The 19,081-nt window shown below is 44.9% G+C and overlaps 1 non-coding gene across 1 annotated transcript; it reads left to right on the top strand.

Annotated features, from left to right (window-relative positions):
* The first annotated feature begins 6,357 nt into the window (after positions 1-6,357).
* Positions 6,358-6,429, top strand: Trnai-uau (transfer RNA isoleucine (anticodon UAU)). The gene has a single exon. It is a non-coding gene; the product is annotated as a tRNA-Ile (tRNA).
* The last annotated feature ends 12,652 nt before the right edge of the window (positions 6,430-19,081 follow it).

Below are 19,081 nucleotides of genomic sequence, written 5' to 3'. Positions count from 1 at the left end.
ATGAATTCGCAGGCAGACGTATTTATGATGTCTCGCTTGCTCTCACCAAAGAATTTTTGTTCGTGAAGGACGCCTCCCCCAAAATGAGCATACCAATACCTTTTTTTAGGTTTGAAGAGCACTTGATGTAGCAGATCTCATAGGACATTGCAATAAACGCACACTTATTTTCAACTAGTTGGCTAATTGGGTAATTCATACGTTAGACAACCTGGAGTAAAAATGCACGGAAATATTATACAACAATAATAAACCAATTCCTCCTACTTCTTAACTAGCGCACAATTGCACACGCGCAGTCATGCGCAGACACACCTATATATATATATTATATATATATATATATATATATATATATATATATATATATATATATATATATATATCAAGGTTGCAGTCGTCATTGCCAGTGCTATTCGGCTTTTTTTTCGAAATATGTAATAGGGCCGAATGACGTGTGCTTGTCACGTTTCTTTGATTCATTGATAAATAAGCGAAAATATAAGTCGAGAAAAAATCCGCCGTTTTCCGGGAGCGGGACTCGAACCCACATCTCCGCATAACCGGTGCGGTGCGTTAACCAATTACGCTATCCCCACAGCGGCTTCTCTCTCGACTTTTTAAAGCGGGGGTTTATATTTACAAGAGCTCTGAGGCCGGTCAACTAGCGCCGCCCCTCGACTACCGCGGGAGACGTAGAACGTCTTCTTTCCCAGCGGCCGCCACGTAGAACGTGGTCGGAGGTCGGGGTTAGCAATTGGCATATCCGAACTGCTGGAGCCAGTGCCTCGTAATGCATGTAGCAGAACAGAGAGATATATTTCGAAAAAAAAAGCCGAATAGCACTGGCAATGACGACTGCAACCTTGATATGTATCTTTACCGAGTCCCTCGTCCCGTATCTCTCTGTTCTGCTACATGCATTACGAGGCACTGGCTCCAGCAGTTCGGATATGCCAATTGCTAACCCCGACCTCCGACCACGTTCTACGTGGCGGCCGCTGGGAAAGAAGACGTTCTACGTCTCCCGCGGTAGTCGAGGGGCGGCGCTAGTTGACCGGCCTCAGAGCTCTTGTAAATATAAACCCCCGCTTTAAAAAGTCGAGAGAGAAGCCGCTGTGGGGATAGCGTAATTGGTTAACGCACCGCACCGGTTATGCGGAGATGTGGGTTCGAGTCCCGCTCCCGGAAAACGGCGGATTTTTTCTCGACTTATATTTTCGCTTATTTATCAATGAATCAAAGAAACGTGACAAGCACACGTCATTCGGCCCTATTACATATTTCGAAAAAAAAGCCGAATAGCACTGGCAATGACGACTGCAACCTTGATATGTATCTTTACCGAGTCCCTCGTCCCGTATCTCTCTGTTCTGCTACATGCATTACGAGGCACTGGCTCCAGCAGTTCGGATATGCCAATTGCTAACCCCGACCTCCGACCACGTTCTACGTGGCGGCCGCTGGGAAAGAAGACGTTCTACGTCTCCCGCGGTAGTCGAGGGGCGGCGCTAGTTGACCGGCCTCAGAGCTCTTGTAAATATAAACCCCCGCTTTAAAAAGTCGAGAGAGAAGCCGCTGTGGGGATAGCGTAATTGGTTAACGCACCGCACCGGTTATGCGGAGATGTGGGTTCGAGTCCCGCTCCCGGAAAACGGCGGATTTTTTCTCGACTTATATTTTCGCTTATTTATCAATGAATCAAAGAAACGTGACAAGCACACGTCATTCGGCCCTATTACATATTTCGAAAAAAAAGCCGAATAGCACTGGCAATGACGACTGCAACCTTGATATGTATCTTTACCGAGTCCCTCGTCCCGTATCTCTCTGTTCTGCTACATGCATACGAGGCACTGGCTCCAGCAGTTCGGATATGCCAATTGCTAACCCCGACCTCCGACCACGTTCTACGTGGCGGCCGCTGGGAAAGAAGACGTTCTACGTCTCCCGCGGTAGTCGAGGGGCGGCGCTAGTTGACCGGCCTCAGAGCTCTTGTAAATATAAACCCCCGCTTTAAAAAGTCGAGAGAGAAGCCGCTGTGGGGATAGCGTAATTGGTTAACGCACCGCACCGGTTATGCGGAGATGTGGGTTCGAGTCCCGCTCCCGGAAAACGGCGGATTTTTTCTCGACTTATATTTTCGCTTATTTATCAATGAATCAAAGAAACGTGACAAGCACACGTCATTCGGCCCTATTACATATTTCGAAAAAAAAGCCGAATAGCACTGGCAATGACGACTGCAACCTTGATATGTATCTTTACCGAGTCCCTCGTCCCGTATCTCTCTGTTCTGCTACATGCATTACGAGGCACTGGCTCCAGCAGTTCGGATATGCCAATTGCTAACCCCGACCTCCGACCACGTTCTACGTGGCGACCGCTGGGAAAGAAGACGTTCTACGTCTCCCGCGGTAGTCGAGGGGCGGCGCTAGTTGACCGGCCTCAGAGCTCTTGTAAATATAAACCCCCGCTTTAAAAAGTCGCGAGAGAAGCCGCTGTGGGGATAGCGTAATTGGTTAACGCACCGCACCGGTTATGCGGAGATGTGGGTTCGAGTCCCGCTCCCGGAAAACGGCGGATTTTTTCTCGACTTATATTTTCGCTTATTTATCAATGAATCAAAGAAACGTGACAAGCACACGTCATTCGGCCCTATTACATATTTCGAAAAAAAAGCCGAATAGCACTGGCAATGACGACTGCAACCTTGATATGTATCTTTACCGAGTCCCTCGTCCCGTATCTCTCTGTTCTGCTACATGCATTACGAGGCACTGGCTCCAGCAGTTCGGATATGCCAATTGCTAACCCCGACCTCCGACCACGTTCTACGTGGCGGCCGCTGGGAAAGAAGACGTTCTACGTCTCCCGCGGTAGTCGAGGGGCGGCGCTAGTTGACCGGCCTCAGAGCTCTTGTAAATATAAACCCCCGCTTTAAAAAGTCGAGAGAGAAGCCGCTGTGGGGATAGCGTAATTGGTTAACGCACCGCACCGGTTATGCGGAGATGTGGGTTCGAGTCCCGCTCCCGGAAAACGGCGGATTTTTTCTCGACTTATATTTTCGCTTATTTATCAATGAATCAAAGAAACGTGACAAGCACACGTCATTCGGCCCTATTACATATTTCGAAAAAAAAGCCGAATAGCACTGGCAATGACGACTGCAACCTTGATATGTATCTTTACCGAGTCCCTCGTCCCGTATCTCTCTGTTCTGCTACATGCATTACGAGGCACTGGCTCCAGCAGTTCGGATATGCCAATTGCTAACCCCGACCTCCGACCACGTTCTACGTGGCGGCCGCTGGGAAAGAAGACGTTCTACGTCTCCCGCGGTAGTCGAGGGGCGGCGCTAGTTGACCGGCCTCAGAGCTCTTGTAAATATAAACCCCCGCTTTAAAAAGTCGAGAGAGAAGCCGCTGTGGGGATAGCGTAATTGGTTAACGCACCGCACCGGTTATGCGGAGATGTGGGTTCGAGTCCCGCTCCCGGAAAACGGCGGATTTTTTCTCGACTTATATTTTCGCTTATTTATCAATGAATCAAAGAAACGTGACAAGCACACGTCATTCGGCCCTATTACATATTTCGAAAAAAAAGCCGAATAGCACTGGCAATGACGACTGCAACCTTGATATGTATCTTTACCGAGTCCCTCGTCCCGTATCTCTCTGTTCTGCTACATGCATTACGAGGCACTGGCTCCAGCAGTTCGGATATGCCAATTGCTAACCCCGACCTCCGACCACGTTCTACGTGGCGGCCGCTGGGAAAGAAGACGTTCTACGTCTCCCGCGGTAGTCGAGGGGCGGCGCTAGTTGACCGGCCTCAGAGCTCTTGTAAATATAAACCCCCGCTTTAAAAAGTCGAGAGAGAAGCCGCTGTGGGGATAGCGTAATTGGTTAACGCACCGCACCGGTTATGCGGAGATGTGGGTTCGAGTCCCGCTCCCGGAAAACGGCGGATTTTTTCTCGACTTATATTTTCGCTTATTTATCAATGAATCAAAGAAACGTGACAAGCACACGTCATTCGGCCCTATTACATATTTCGAAAAAAAAGCCGAATAGCACTGGCAATGACGACTGCAACCTTGATATGTATCTTTACCGAGTCCCTCGTCCCGTATCTCTCTGTTCTGCTATATATATATATATATATATATATATATATATATATATATATATATATATATATATATATATATATATATATATATATGCGCGGAGCTGAACAACTTTAACAACTTTGAGTTCGACAATCAGCACTACGTGCAAATCGACGGGACCTCGATAGGAACAAACATAGGACCCAACTATGCACATATTTTCATGTGCACATTGGAGTCTGAATTTCTAAGCAACGCGCAGCTTCACCCTCTTTTCTATCGAAGGTTTACTGACGATATTTTTCTCATTTGGTGCCATGGGGAAGAGGAACTTCTAAAATTTATAACCGCTTTCAAAAACGCCAACGAGAACATTTCATTTTCCCACTCATATTCCGTATCTGTCATTAATTTTCTCGAAGTTTCAGTGAGAATATCAGACAACATGCTTGTGACCTCAGGTACAGGAAACCGTCCGACATCAGTACTTGCATTTCAAAAGCAACCACATTAAACATGTAAACTCGGCATACCATACAGTCAGTCTCGGCGTTTTAGAAGGATATGCTCTGACCCAGCTGATTTTGCCTCTAACTGTGAACAACTAACTAATGAACTAACGCGACAACAATACCCACCGTCTGTCATCAGTGATGCTATTAGGAAGTCGGAAAAACAGGACCGCCGCCACCTGATAACCAACTCAAAAGCCAAATCTTTGAATACGAACCCCAACCTTATTCTAACACATGCCGCTTCGTCCTCCAACTCAAGCTGAATACTCAGAAAGCACCACAACATTTTACTTCAAAGCGAAAGGTTGCGAAGTGTTTTCCCTGAGCCTCCCCGCGTCGTGTACCGACGTGGGGAGGCTCTTTTCAACCCACACCCCGGGGGTTGAAAAGAGGTACCTTCTCACCGTGCAGCTAGACTGGCGCTGGCTACTACCCTCAAGCGTCAGATACAGTTGTAGTAAATATAAATACCCCAGAGAGCGAAGAATAACACACTCGCCTACATAGCCGAATTGGTAAGGCATTTGACATCAAATCGAAATGCGTGGATTTGGTCCCCACTCGGGGCGCGTTCTTTCTTTATTTCCATGTTACGTCAATTTTAAAAAATGTTAACTTCACTAAGCGTAGCAAAAAAACCCTAATCATTCCCCTATGCCGCCTTAGGCGTTGAAAACTGCCGACCTATATTATATATATATATATATATATATATATATATATATATATATATATATATATATATATATATATATATATAGGGTTTGGAAATGAGGGGCTCGTTAGGAAATACAGAAAGAAATGCCGGCAGTCTAGAACACCAAAGAAGGCATAGGGGAATGGTGAGACTATTTTTTACCGTTAGTGATGTTACATTATTTTTTTTAATTACTTGAGAAAGAAAGAAAGAAAAACACGCGCCCAGAGTGGGGACCTCACCGAACACACGCCCTTCGATTAGATCTCGAACGCCTTACCAATTCGGCTATCTGGGCGACTGTGTTCTCCGTCACTTTCTGGGGTATTTATGTTTACTACAACTGTATCTGACGCTTGAGGGTGGTAGCCAGCGCCACTCAGACTACATGGGGAGAAGGGGACCTTCTTGTCAACCCTTCTATGCCTTCTTTGGTGTTGTAGACTGCCGGCATTTCTTTCTGTATTTCCTGACGAGCCCCTCATTTCCAAACCTATTGTCGTGCGAAAGCTTAGCGAGGGCCTCGGTTCTGGCAGCCTTGATGCCAAGGTAGCATAAGAGGGTTTCCCGCCAGTTACCCGCTTATGACAGGCTGTAGACGTTCGCGTCATGCCCCTGGGGTTGACAATTGATTTGATTGATTGTGGGATTCAACGCGCCGACGCAACGCAATTTGAATCCCACAATCAATCAAATCAATTGTCAACCCCAGGGGCATGACGCGAACGTCTACAGCCTGTCATAAGCGGGTAACTGGCGGGAAACCCTCTTATGCTACCTTGGCATCAAGGCTGCCAGAACCGAGGCCCTCGCTAAGCTTTCGCACGACAATAGGGTTTCGAAATGAGGGGCTCGTTAGGAAATACAGAAAGAAATGCCGGCAGTCTACAACACCAAAGAAGGCATAGGGGAATGGTGAGACTATTTTTACCGTTAGTAACGTTACATTATTTTTTTTAATTACCACCCTCAAGCGTCAGATACAGTTGTAGTAAACATAAATACCCCAGAAAGTGACGGAGAACACAGTCGCCCAGATAGCCGAATTGGTAAGGCATTCGAGATATAATCGAAAGGCGTGGGTTCGGTCCCCACTCTGGGCGCGTGTTTTTCTTTCTTTCTTTCTTTCTCAAGTAATTAAAAAAAATAATGCAACGTCACTAACGGTAAAAAATAGTCTCACCATTCCCCTATGCCTTCTTTGGTGTTGTAGACTGCCGGCATTTCTTTCTGTATGTATATATATATATAAATATATATATATATATATATATATATATATATATATATATATATATATATATATATATATATATATATATATATATATATATATATATATATATATATATATATATACGTTTGTGTGCTAGTGTGTGTGTGTGTGGGCAGGAGGGCGGGTGGATGTGCCTTGTGTGTAGGGGCGGACCCCACGTGTCATGACGGGGGGAGGGGGGTCACTACAGTTGTATTGTAGAGAACGCGAAGGCTGGGAGATTGAGACGAAAGTTGTCCCCTGAAGAATTACAGCCAATACTCAATTTGTTTCGTGCTGGCACGTTTACTGAACCTGTGTGCAGCAAGCACGCTTATTGTAAATGGGCAGAAGGAAACAAACCTTGCGGCACTACTCAATGCCTTCAAAAATGTGCTCAGCAATTTTTGAGGTGAAGAAACTATCTAAAAGAAGTACGCAGTGTGCACGTACAACTCGTCAGTTACAGTTGCAGTGTCCTAATATGTTTGCAAGACCGATCCCAAGAAGTCCGTCGCGATTTCTGGCGTTGAATTCTAGTCAGAGCTTAAAGTGCAGTCTCCAAATACACAATAAATAAGAAAGGGTTTACTGTATATATGCTATCTATCAGAGCGAAATGTCATGGTGAAAGGAAAAAAATGTCCAAGGCACCCTAAGCAAGAAAGGCAATCTACAGCCTTTCGTTTTTCCCTTATAGACGGATTACGAAGATAACAGCAGCGAATCTACAGCCATTTGTTTTTCGATTATGGACGGACTACTGGGAAAGAAGCGATCTGCGGTTCCCACCACGAGCAAATGGCTCAATTATCCTATTTACATCGACGAAACTGTCCCGGTGAGTAGGCAGTAAAGCAAGTTCAAACAATCTATCTTCGTACATGGTGAACTGAATGCACGTCTTCAGGCTGCGAAGAGTTGAAAAGCACCTTTCTGCTGTCGCAACGCTGATCGGCTGCATCACCATGACATGTAGGAGTGTGTGATTGGTCGGAAATACGCCCTTGTCCCAAGCACCGAAGGTCTCAATGACTGCCGACATATTTCACGCATCACATTCCTTTTCTCGGCACTACGCCGCAAACCACAATAGGTACTAAACGCCGAACGCCTCTTAAGCATTAGTCTGCGGCATGCGCGTAATTTAGCCATACTTCAAATCAAGGCTACTGCAAATTATGCAAGCTTCCAAAGTGCAACTAGCATGCGCTAAATCCGAAGGGAACTAAGAAAACAGCTTGAATATACCCAGCGTCTCAGATGGAAACCTTTGGATGATGTCCACGATCCTATTGTCCAACAGAGGCAGTTTGTCTGAAGAAAGAGGCGACGTCACTCGTAGACATATTTTTGGAACAAACCTGGCTTTTGGCCGCGCGCTTCAGGCGAAGATCTGTCCCGATCGCCTCAGCGAGGAGAGGGGCCTGGTAAAAATGGTAGAAAATGTGCTTGCACTCAAATGTCGCTTTTCCCGCAGTCGCTTTTCCTGAGTGTAGTGTACAGTGTTTTGAGCCTTCTTAACATCTACCGATGACTTTCAAAACGCCTTGCTGAGCGGACACGCATCTGCCAAAAAATCATGTAGGATCACCAAAGCAATAACGAAGTGGCCGTCAGATATTGCAGCAACACGTGTCGCATCTCTGGAGGCACTCTGGCGCTGCCTTCCATGGGCAATGTTATTTAACCTTTTTTACAATCTTCGGGGGAGGTCTGCGGAACTGCTGTACACTTTCATTGCGTTTGATCTATCGGGTTTCGCAGAATCCTGTGAGTTACCTAACCTACTTTGCTTGAATGGAACGCGCTTAAACTTTGACTAGTAAACAAGGACGAGAAAAACTACAACACAGGACGAAGCGCAAACTAACAACTGGTTTATTTACGTGGATGAACATATATATACACACGTGCTTGTGTGGAAAGGGGATACAAAAAACACAAAGATACAAAAAGATACAAAAAAGTTTGAACGTATGTGATTACAACTGCACACTGTGTTACAAGGAGCGCGTGCTCAGTTCTTAGCGCGACAAGAAGTCTATTTCTCTTTTTGATAACGTGATAGACGGTGCGCTGACGTATTCCCCTTCTTTACCAGACACCATGCTGTATGTTTCCCATTTCTCGCGCTGCATCTTGTTTCTGGACCTCAGGAGCACTGACGTTTTATCGTACTCAGGCGTGCATCCAGACCTTCGACAATGCTGTGCCAAGTTGCTCGGAACATTTTTCAACGAGCACGCGTACTTGTGCTCCCGGAGCCGTTCATTAAGACAGCGACCCGTCTGGCCGATGTATGACTTGCCACCAGGAAGCGGAATCTTGTACACAACACCTTGTTCACATTTCACAAACTCCTGCTCATCCCTAACACCACAGCTCAGTTCGGTAGTGCCGTCATGTCCCTCCCTGTTGACTTTCCTACAAAGGCCCCTTAATTTATTGGGCGCTGAAAAGACAACGCGCACGTCGTGTGCGCCGGCTACCTTTTTTAGTCTGTTCGATATAGCATGGACGTATGGTAACACCACTGGTCTTTTTTGCTTTTCTTTTTCTTTGCCGTCTTTTTCCGCTTTTCGCTCCTTCCCCGCCTTCTTCAACACTTTTTCTGCGACTGATGCAATGACTTGGTCCGGGTACCCCGCGCCCTTCAGTCTTTTTTTCTGCAGGGTGATGCTCTCGTGCACGTTGTCACAACTTGACTTCTTGATGGCCTGTTCCAGACATGACACCGCAATTCCTCGTTTCATGGTTTTTGAGTGGGCTGACGCATACGGGAGCAGACCTTTTTCTGTACGTGTCTTGTACATCCACAGCATTGTGGAAGGTCTGGATGCACGCCTGAGTACGATAAAACGTCAGTGCTCCTGAGGTCCAGAAACAAGATGCAGCGCGAGATATGGGAAACATACAGCATGGTGTCTGGTAAAGAAGGGGAATACGTCAGCGCACCGTCTATCACGTTATCAAAAAGAGAAATAGACTTCTTGTCGCGCTAAGAACTGAGCACGCGCTCCTTGTAACACAGTGTGCGGTTGCAATCACATACGTTCAAACTTTTTTGTATCTTTTTGTATCTTTGTGTTTTTTTGTATCCCCTTTCCACACAAGCACGTGTGTATATATATGTTCATCCACGTAAATAAACCAGTTGTTAGTTTGCGCTTCGTCCTGTGTTGTAGTTTTTCTCGTCCTTGTTTACTAGTCAAAGTTTAAGCGCGTTCCATTCAAGCAATGCATAACCAACTAGCCCCAACCCTACATCTGTTTGAGAACTTCATTCCTTTTAGACAAAGATGTGAAGAACTCCGTCACTTTCTTTTTCACACCAACAGCATTTCGGATATCTGCGCTTCACTTGATCTCGAAATGATAAATTAAGCGCATGAATGTAGCATGGGCATCTTAGAACATGCGGCGCACTTCTTTCAATCTCTGCTACCACTCCCTTCGTTTCACGCACCATAGCGCTACAACCGTCTGTCCCAACTCCAAGACAGTTTTTTAAGGGACACTGAAGGGCAGAAATAAGTTGGCCTGTATCGATAGATTACAATGGCGAGAATCTCAATACAGCCTTCTCGCTACTACGAGTTGTTTAATAGGATGATGATGATTGACGGGTTTTTTATGTCGCAAGGCCGACTAGGAGCAAAGAGCGCCAAGGAAAGGTTTAATGAGATAGAAAATGCCAGAAACGTGAAGACAGGGGACGATGCCCCGTAATCTTTTGGGTACCACGGTTTGTGACGTCACAGAAGTGGTTAATGGCGAGAGCTCATTTGAGAGCATGTATCGATATTTTTTGCTCAAATAAACAGTTTCCAAGTGGTTGAGCACGTTAAATAAACTTAAAGCAAAGCTTTCCGTGAGCTCACCGTATACAAAAACTCAGACTAGATCTTTTCTACTCAGCGAGGCAGGCTGGTTCTCTCACTATTCTATCGGCTATGATGCTTTCAGTATAGTTTTCAAAAACCATTGGTGCGGGACTAGCGAAGTTAATAAGCTAAGATGGTGAGCCCCCGAGCTTCTGCAAGACATATACCCAGCAGGAAGCAGCCAAAGCGCTAAAGTTTCTTGATGAACACACGGAACAGTCGAAGCGATAAGAGCTGACCACAAAGAAGAGGATAACAAATATTGAGCGGCCACCTGTGTGTCCGACGACTGTTTGCTCTCAGATCCCACAGACTCAGCAATAAAGTTATCTGAACGTTAAACTTCACGGCTTCTAACAGTCGCCCTGCGCCCTAAGAAGCAGCAAATGGGTATGGCATGGCTACTTGTAAAAAAAATGCCGGCGCAAAAGCTAGGCAAATTCATTCTTGCGCCATGACTTGGAATTCATATCTGCGAACAAAGGCCAGCCGGGTCAGACTAAAGTACAAGGGCGAGGCCGGGAATATGTTAAGGAGGCGTAGCGCCAGAAGCGAACAACCGGCTCCCGATCGAAAGCAGCCGACGGCAAGGTACACGACGTGTGCGTATTGAAAGGGCAGTCAGGGCGTTCGCGCTCTCGTATTCAAAAAGGCAATGTCCAATCGAAAGGTCAGACCGAAATTTTTCGTCGCGCGATTATCGGCGCGCGTATAGTTGCTAAGGCACAAAGCAGCTGGTGCGAAACTAAAAGAGGTAAAATGGAATAAAGAAAACGTTAAAAGAACGACGAGTTCTCCGCAAAAAAATTTTTAACGGCTGGGGTCGACGTGGACTAGTAATAAGCATAGTGTGTGGGATGAATAGGAAGCGATGACGCTGAAGCAAACATTTCGGCAGTCGTACTGGCGTTATTCGTTCATTAACGGCACAGAAGATAGCAGTGGCGTACTTATAACGCCTAGAAATTACTGAATTTACATTTTTAGTTGGATTTGGCAGTTACGCATTAACCCTGGATAACTTGTGGCGCTGCTCAATGGTGACTCAACTTCGCAGGAAGCATTTCAGAAACCAACCTTTCCCTGACAGCTTGTTGTTGAAGAAAAATTACCAATTCAGGGGTAGGCGCACTGGCAGGTCTTTCATAAAGATGGTTTGCAGGAGGGCATCTACAATTGTGCGCAATGCTTCAAATGATGTCTCGGCGTCAGCGTCCCCTTGTGGGCCCTTAGCAAAACAGAAATAGAGGACTGAGCTTTTCCTGCACGCTAGACGAAAGTATGCAACGTTACCAAGCTGGAGGTTGTTTAGGGACACGCCGACATGAAAAATCTTAGGGGCCTCCGTTTAAAGCGAAACTTTCCATGCGTCCCTTACAGCGACCCTCCCGTTACCACGACGCAAAGCAGAAAAGTCAACCTTACACAACTGGTTTCCAAAAACTATGATGATGATAAGCGGAGGCACATCAACCGCCTCAAGAAAAAACGCTTCCCGTGGTCGGAGTCAAAGCTCGGTGCATGGCGTCATGAAACCGACATCTACCCGATCACGTCATCCCGACACTGTCGAAGCAGTTGGGATTTAAAGCAGACCTCTCTTGGTCTCACTGATGGGGACCGTCCCGTCACCAAAACTCTGCGAACCACTACAACCGTAACGACACCGAAAGAATTCTTCAAGCGAAATTTGTGTGCTTCAACCACCATTGTAGATAGGCGAAGGGGCGTTTGATTTTTATGCCTGGAGGTTTTTCTACGCAGGCAGAAATTGCTTACCTTGTTTTCGTTTTCGTATTCCGCTTGGTTGTTAACCTGCACACGGTAGTCCCGGTCACGGTTGCTACGCTAGCTGGCTGAATAGAACAAGTCTACTATTCCTCGCTTACAGCTGCATCTTACCGGTACTTAACTATGGGGCAGAAATTGGGAGGCTCACTAAGAGGGTTTAACTTCAATTGATGTCTACTCAACGAGCAATTTAACTGAAGATGATTGGTGGAAAATTAAGGGACAATAAGAGAGCGGAGTGGGTCGGGGAACAAACGTTTGTTAAGGACATATTACTAGAAATTAAGAAAAAATGGGGCAGGGCGTGTAATGCAAAGGCAAGATAACAATTGGCCATTAAGGGTAACAGAGTAGATCCCTAGAGACGGCAAGCATGGCCGGGGGCTGCAGAAAGCTAGATGGGCAGATGATATCGGTAAGTTTGCGTGGTTAAATTGCTCGCAGTTAGCAGAGGAAGGGGATAATTGGAGATTAATGGGAGAGGCCTTTCCCCTGCAGTGGGCATAGATAGGCTGGTGATGATTATGGTGATGATGATCACTATTGCTCGCAATTTGTGCCACACAGAATATCGTATAACGAAGTTTGAGTGAGTGAGTGAGTGAGTGAGTGAGTGAGTGAGTGAGTGAGTGAGTGAGTGAGTGAGTGAGTGAGTGAGTGAGTGAGTGAGTGAGTGAGTGAGTGAGTGAGTGAGTGAGTGAGTGAGTGAGTGAGTGAGTTTGAGCGAGGGATGGAGGGAGAAAGAATTGCGAAAATTGTCTCTAAAAGGCAGCTCGGAAGACAGAAGATACTAACTTTCACCAAGTTGCAGCAGTTTTAACTTGCAATTTCATGTCCGAATGGCCCCTAAGAAGGGCGTTGAGACTGCTGCTCGACTTGGTGGACCATTAGTAGGCTCACCACCCAGGCGTCGGGCCCGAAATACTCAGCATCCTAAATATCTGTCGCTGTTTTAGATAGTACTGAAAGTAGATGTAAACTAAAAATGTATCAAATGTATTGATTTCTGCCCGATCCGAAAACAATTTTCAAAGCTTTTCCGCTTGACCAAACAATCGCGAATCAGTAATGAAGGTGGAATATTAAAAATCTGAGGCACCTCAGCTTAATCCTACCATTTACCTTTCTTTCTTCATTTTTATTTTTCTTGAAATGTACCTCCCAACATGTCACTGCCGGCTCCTTCCGCTCAATAAATTCATGTTTATCTTTTTACGTGCTTTGAAAAACTAGATAAAAAAGGTACTTGACAATTCATTTTAGCTTCTGAAAGCGAGGAAATCCTGCTCTCTGAATATGAGAAGAGCAACATTTATCATTATTAAATTCACTAATAAAAAGCGGATAATAACTGGGAACACTATATTTGAAGGCATCTTTTCAACAATCTTTCAGCCGCACAACTTCTAATGAATGGTAAGCGATGCTTTTCATGTCATGCAGAATATATTCATCAAAGAAACAAAGCCCTAAAAGTTTACCAAATTTTTTTCTGTTTACACTTTTGAAAAAAAAATTCTGCCACCTTCGCAGTTGAGATACGAAGTCTGAGGAAACAGCGGAGCTGGTGGTCTTCACTAGCATTACTTAAGTTTTTTTAGGTCTGCAGGCCCTTCCGCAAGAGAAATACGGTTAAAACTCGAAGCTTTCTTTATGGAAACTGAGTTAAAGCAAAGTTCACAATCGAACCTTCTCAAGTCGGAAATCCCTACTGCCAAAGTCCCAAGAAAGAGTCTACTTCAAATCATCCAAAGTCCATAGCCAAGACCAGGGCTACAAACCCAAAGGAAATGTCGGCCGCGAACGCAGTGATAGCGCTATCGGACAGACGGGGTTTTCATGACGCGACTGACACAGGTTCGATTTAGACATCGAGAAGCGTTTCTGTCACTGCTTTTTGCAATGTGTGCCGCCCTGCGCTGGTTTCTTTAATTATTGTCAGTTGAACTTAATTTCGAGGTTGGGTTATCGCTTTTTTATACTTTTATTGTTGCTAATTCCAGACCCCCAAACCCATTTGTGCATTTCGCTTCCCGTATCGTAATGAGGCGGCCTGGGATGGCGAGATGGAATGGCTTTCGCACGCTATGGGCGCCAGAAATCATTGTTATGTTTATTCATTTTTTCCGCTTGAACTTTAATTCATTTGTCTGTATTACTTGTGTAAATTCCTATTTAGCCTTTTATCCCGGCAGGTGTCGCACACTCTGTGCAACACAACTTTATTTTTCTTCACAATTGGCTGCGCATGTTACTGTACCCCACCATTGCTAAGCCCAAAGCCCTCCGGCCCTGCCTCCTCCCCTCACCTTTTGTATTCCATCTTCCCAGTATCTGGCATGTTCACTAGAGTGCTCAAGCCGCACACAAAGATATCCGTTTTATTAGTTCATAAGAATAATGATTACATTAACGGTGCTGTGAGATCATACCGGCTTATTTAACCAATATTTTTCGAAAGCAAGCATGAGCGAAATCTAAATGTGGTTGTAGGGATTTCTGAATTCCAAAATTTGGAGTGTCGTGAAAACAATCCGTAAAATTACGCGCAGACTCCTGCAAATAATTCAAAAGGCAGAGGTGGGTTTAATTAAACAGAGAGTCTAAACGTCCAGCGAAGTTTTGTGGCGACGTTCAGAGAATGCGGAAATTCGTGTCGGGAGGTTCCGGGTGCCAGGCTACCATTTTCGTTTTTCCCCTTGTCTCAACAACGTTACCGACAGAGCCGTAACGCGGCCGGGATGGCGGTTAAGTGTCGCAATAGGAGCGCTTCACCATACCGGAAATTAACCTTCCGCTATGACCCGACGAAACTACAACGACCCTGCTTCTCATAAGCCCATACCACACTCCAGCTCGTACGCTCCACGAAGGAGCCTATATACGAGTTCTACGAAGCATAAATGAGAGTGCATACGCGCGCGCAGAAGCACGAGCACAAATTCATGCCCATATGCGAAAGAACCCTCAAGCAGGCGGCATGAGAGGGGAAGCCATCTTTCCTTCATGAACAACGCAGTAGAATTCTTTTTTCTACATCCGACATTCTTAGGGTATCGAAAAACTACGTCATGTTTAGTCATTTTGAAATATCCCGTTCGTTTTGTGTTTGTTTTAGTGTACTATTCGATTCTTCTTAATGCTTTTACACAATTTTGAGCGCTGTGAACAAGGATTGCCGTTATGTTGACCACACCTTTCTCTGAAGACCAAGTGATCTTGTTGAGGATTTTATGTTCGCTAATCATACTTTACAGCACATACGATGCAGGCTTTTCGTCGCAGTAAGCATGGATGAACAAAGAAGGACTATGTAAGTACATTCCTTAGCGCTTTTAATCTTCCCGGGCCTAAAACAAGAAGGAGATCCATGTTTTCATGGAGTAATATTAAGAGCTTACGGAAGAACGGGGTTCTAACAGGCCAATTTTCTATTTCGAGAACGACGGACCGTCTTTTTGTTGTGTAAACATACCAGCGTTCGGAAGATATCGGGTTGATCTGCAGCGTGAGCGAATGTTTTTCTCGGCGTAATCACTGACCCCTTCCCTTTTTTTGACCAGCTCCCATCATAAATTTTCTGGGTAGGTTGCCTCCGCCTTTCTTTTTAGTGTTTATTCACCACGGTTGTGTTTTGTTTTTCAGTCGTGGAAGTGCAACATTCTTTGTTGTAACATATGCGGTTCAATTAACATCAAGCAAGAAACACTTCGTAGACAGGAGCCGTATTCAACAGTTACCGAGCGGAATGAACACGCCCTAAAGAATGTTTACTGCAACTTTGAGAAAATTAATGCGTGCGACATCCTTATTCACAAAAGGGGTGAGACTCGGGTAAAATGTCCGCGTGGATTTTTAAAAAGCGACTGACCAAGCCGGTTCAATACGATTCTTACGCTGCACTAAATGCAGAATGACATCGTTATATTCGTTTTATAGAAATAGGTTTTCGTTGCTAGGAAAACAGCGTCTTTTGCTATAAGACTGCGGGGAAATTCTAGAACCTCTACGGGTTTCAGGATATAAAGAAAATTACCGCAATAATTGATAACGTATTACGTTTCACGGTTGTTGAAATGCCGAAAATAGAATCGGACAAGTAAACATTTCGCATGTTAAAGTTACCGCGAAGTCGTTATTCCTAGGGTGTAAGAATACTTGTGGGATAAAACAGTAGGGGATTGCACACCGCCGTAGGCAACGATGCCAAGTAAACTGTCTTTCTCACGCTTACCACTTTACTGCTTCTGCGTGCCAGTGTAAGGTAAATTAAATATCCCGCTTATGTCTGAATAAAATGAAAAACCTAGGTCACCCCCGCGTTTCGTGGAAACAGAAATATTAATGAATGTGTGCATTGGAATATGCAGATAGCTCGAGTAGAATACATCATTTGCTTATTTGTTTGCTTACATAACTAAGTTCTTCTAACCCACTCTGCGGAAATTCGTAGCAAGGATTGCATTATTCATAAATAAATCATAGCACAAGCCCCTCCCCCCCCCCAAAAAAAACGGTTAAGATAGGCCAGGTGTGTGATACACAGAACTATAAATTATGGCCTATCAGGGTAAAGAGAAGGGAGACCAGAAGAGAGGAACATAAATAACCCGATGTAGAGATAAGAAAATTCTGTTAATCAGTGGCTACGGACAAGACTGTGCCGGAGAGGGGTGGTTTGAAGTATAGGAAAGGACTTCATCATGCACAGGGTATGAATAGAAAGCTGATGATCATTGTGGTCTTGATCACGATGATGATAACAGCGACGATAGGCAAGACAATGGTGATGCCCATGGTTTTGGTGGTTAGTATACCTATGACGACGACGCCAACGATGATGATGACGTTGCTGCTGCTGATAACGTTAAACCCCACCTGAACTAGGCCAGGCTTCCCAAGACACACAACCAACCTGTTTAAACCTTATTTGGCTTCTCTACACACAACGTGGATTAAAAAGTGAGTCTCGTAGTAACACTAAAGGAGCAACCTTTGATTTAAGAAGCGCATTAATCCATCCCTGCGAGGAAAAGCATCGCCAAAAACCAGTATCACAAATAAAACACCATAAGCGATTGCTGTAAGTTACGCACAATTAAGAACCACAAAGGTTATTGCTATTTTACGGTCAGGCACAGAACCGCTTTCCTTGTTCACTTTACAGTGAAGGCAACAACAAGCCTTTAACCGAAGGCCATATCTAGAGTGCCGTCCGACGGTTTTAAAGCAAGTACCGTCCGACGGTTTTATAAGCACTCTACTATATCGACGTCCACCGGCGTTTTATGACAAAATTACCTCGTCTGGCAGTACATCGCTCTAGATAACGTAAAGCTAGGCAACCTAACCTAACCATAACATAAGCTAACGTAACGCACAGAAAGAAATCATTTAAAACACCAAAAATAACCCGACACAAAAATTACATTTCAATTAAATTATGAAAAAAAAACCCGAGGCGAGAGCTGGTCGCGAACCACTGACTCTGGGATCAATAAGCTGAGACGGATCCTCTACACTACAACGACAGACTGTTTCGCCTGTGCTAGTCTAGTGTTAAATATTCGAATGTCGTCGGACGGCACTCTAGCCATGCCTGCAACGATCAGCTAGAGTGCCGTCAGACGGCCCTCTAGACACTGCCTTCACCGAATAAAGAAACTGAAGAGAAATTGGAGGTCCGTCAAGTCAACTCTTGAGCCTGTACGCGTTGAACGTTGCGGATAGGTGCGAAGCTATTTCTAGAAAAAAATGGTAATGTAATCAGCGTGGCACACCGCCCACAGCAGTTGATTCCGCGCTGAAGCGAGCTTGCAAGTTGCCAATATTAGTGAAATCCGTGACTTTTCCTTGTACAGACAGGAAGTTGCTTAGGCAAGGTGTTCAATAGAAAGCATAATGTCACACGTGCCTTTTTCTATTCGTCTCGAATGAGCTTAGTGTAGTCGTACTGAAAACCTAAGTTAGGAAGTGAAGCCAACAGAATGCAATCGCAACGTCGATTCCGATACCCTCAGCCACCCAGAAACATTGCCAAACACATACCTCGCGCAATGCTATCAGATCGAGGAAGCCTTGTAATTGTTGTGCTGACATATTTACCTCAAAAATGTATTGCTGAAGAATAGCTTGTGAGATTTATTGATGTGGCGCAACTTCGCTACCGAAACAGTGTGCAGTCCTTTCTTTTTATCGGGCCATTATCCACCTAAAGGAAGTGTTGCTGAGAGAACAAACAACACTAAATATATCCCTGCGACTGGTCGCCACTGACGCAAGGTGTTGTGAGAAGAATAACATAAAGCGTATATATTTTTTGTGCATGAATTCAAGAAACATTGCCAAATTAAAAATAAGTACATACACTTATTGAACAAAGCTTTTCCTATTGTGTTATTTGGAGGTGCGTTCCCATTGCCGACTACACCGTAAACTTTTCAACCTCCCTAGCGACGACAGTAAAATCTCGACATAACGAATCACGCGGGACCGCAAAAATTATTGATTATTTTTAAATATCGTTGTAATGAAAATCTTGTAGGTATATGCCAGTGCTCATATCTAGGAGTTACAATGACGTGCCTTAGAAGTATACGCGTGTGTAGACAAGCAAACTCTGAAATAAAAACGTTGCACTCACAATAAAGCAGCTTTATTTGAAGAAATTAATGATTTTCTGCTGGCGAGTGCCCCCTGCACGACGGATCCCTCTCTGCGCAATACCTCATCGGGTACATCATCGCAACGAGCGATGAAAGTGTGGACTCTGTTCATGTGCAGTAAAACACCAATTGTGGACGCTATCTTGTCTTTTTTTGT

This window comes from Haemaphysalis longicornis, unplaced genomic scaffold (genome assembly GCF_048455015.1).
Source record: "Haemaphysalis longicornis isolate Haplotype H1 unplaced genomic scaffold, Haemaphysalis longicornis Haplotype H1 scaffold_7, whole genome shotgun sequence".
Lineage (NCBI taxonomy): Eukaryota > Metazoa > Arthropoda > Arachnida > Ixodida > Ixodidae > Haemaphysalis > Haemaphysalis longicornis.
Note: the sequence above shows the minus strand (reverse complement) of the source record. Positions and strands in the feature narration are given on the sequence as shown.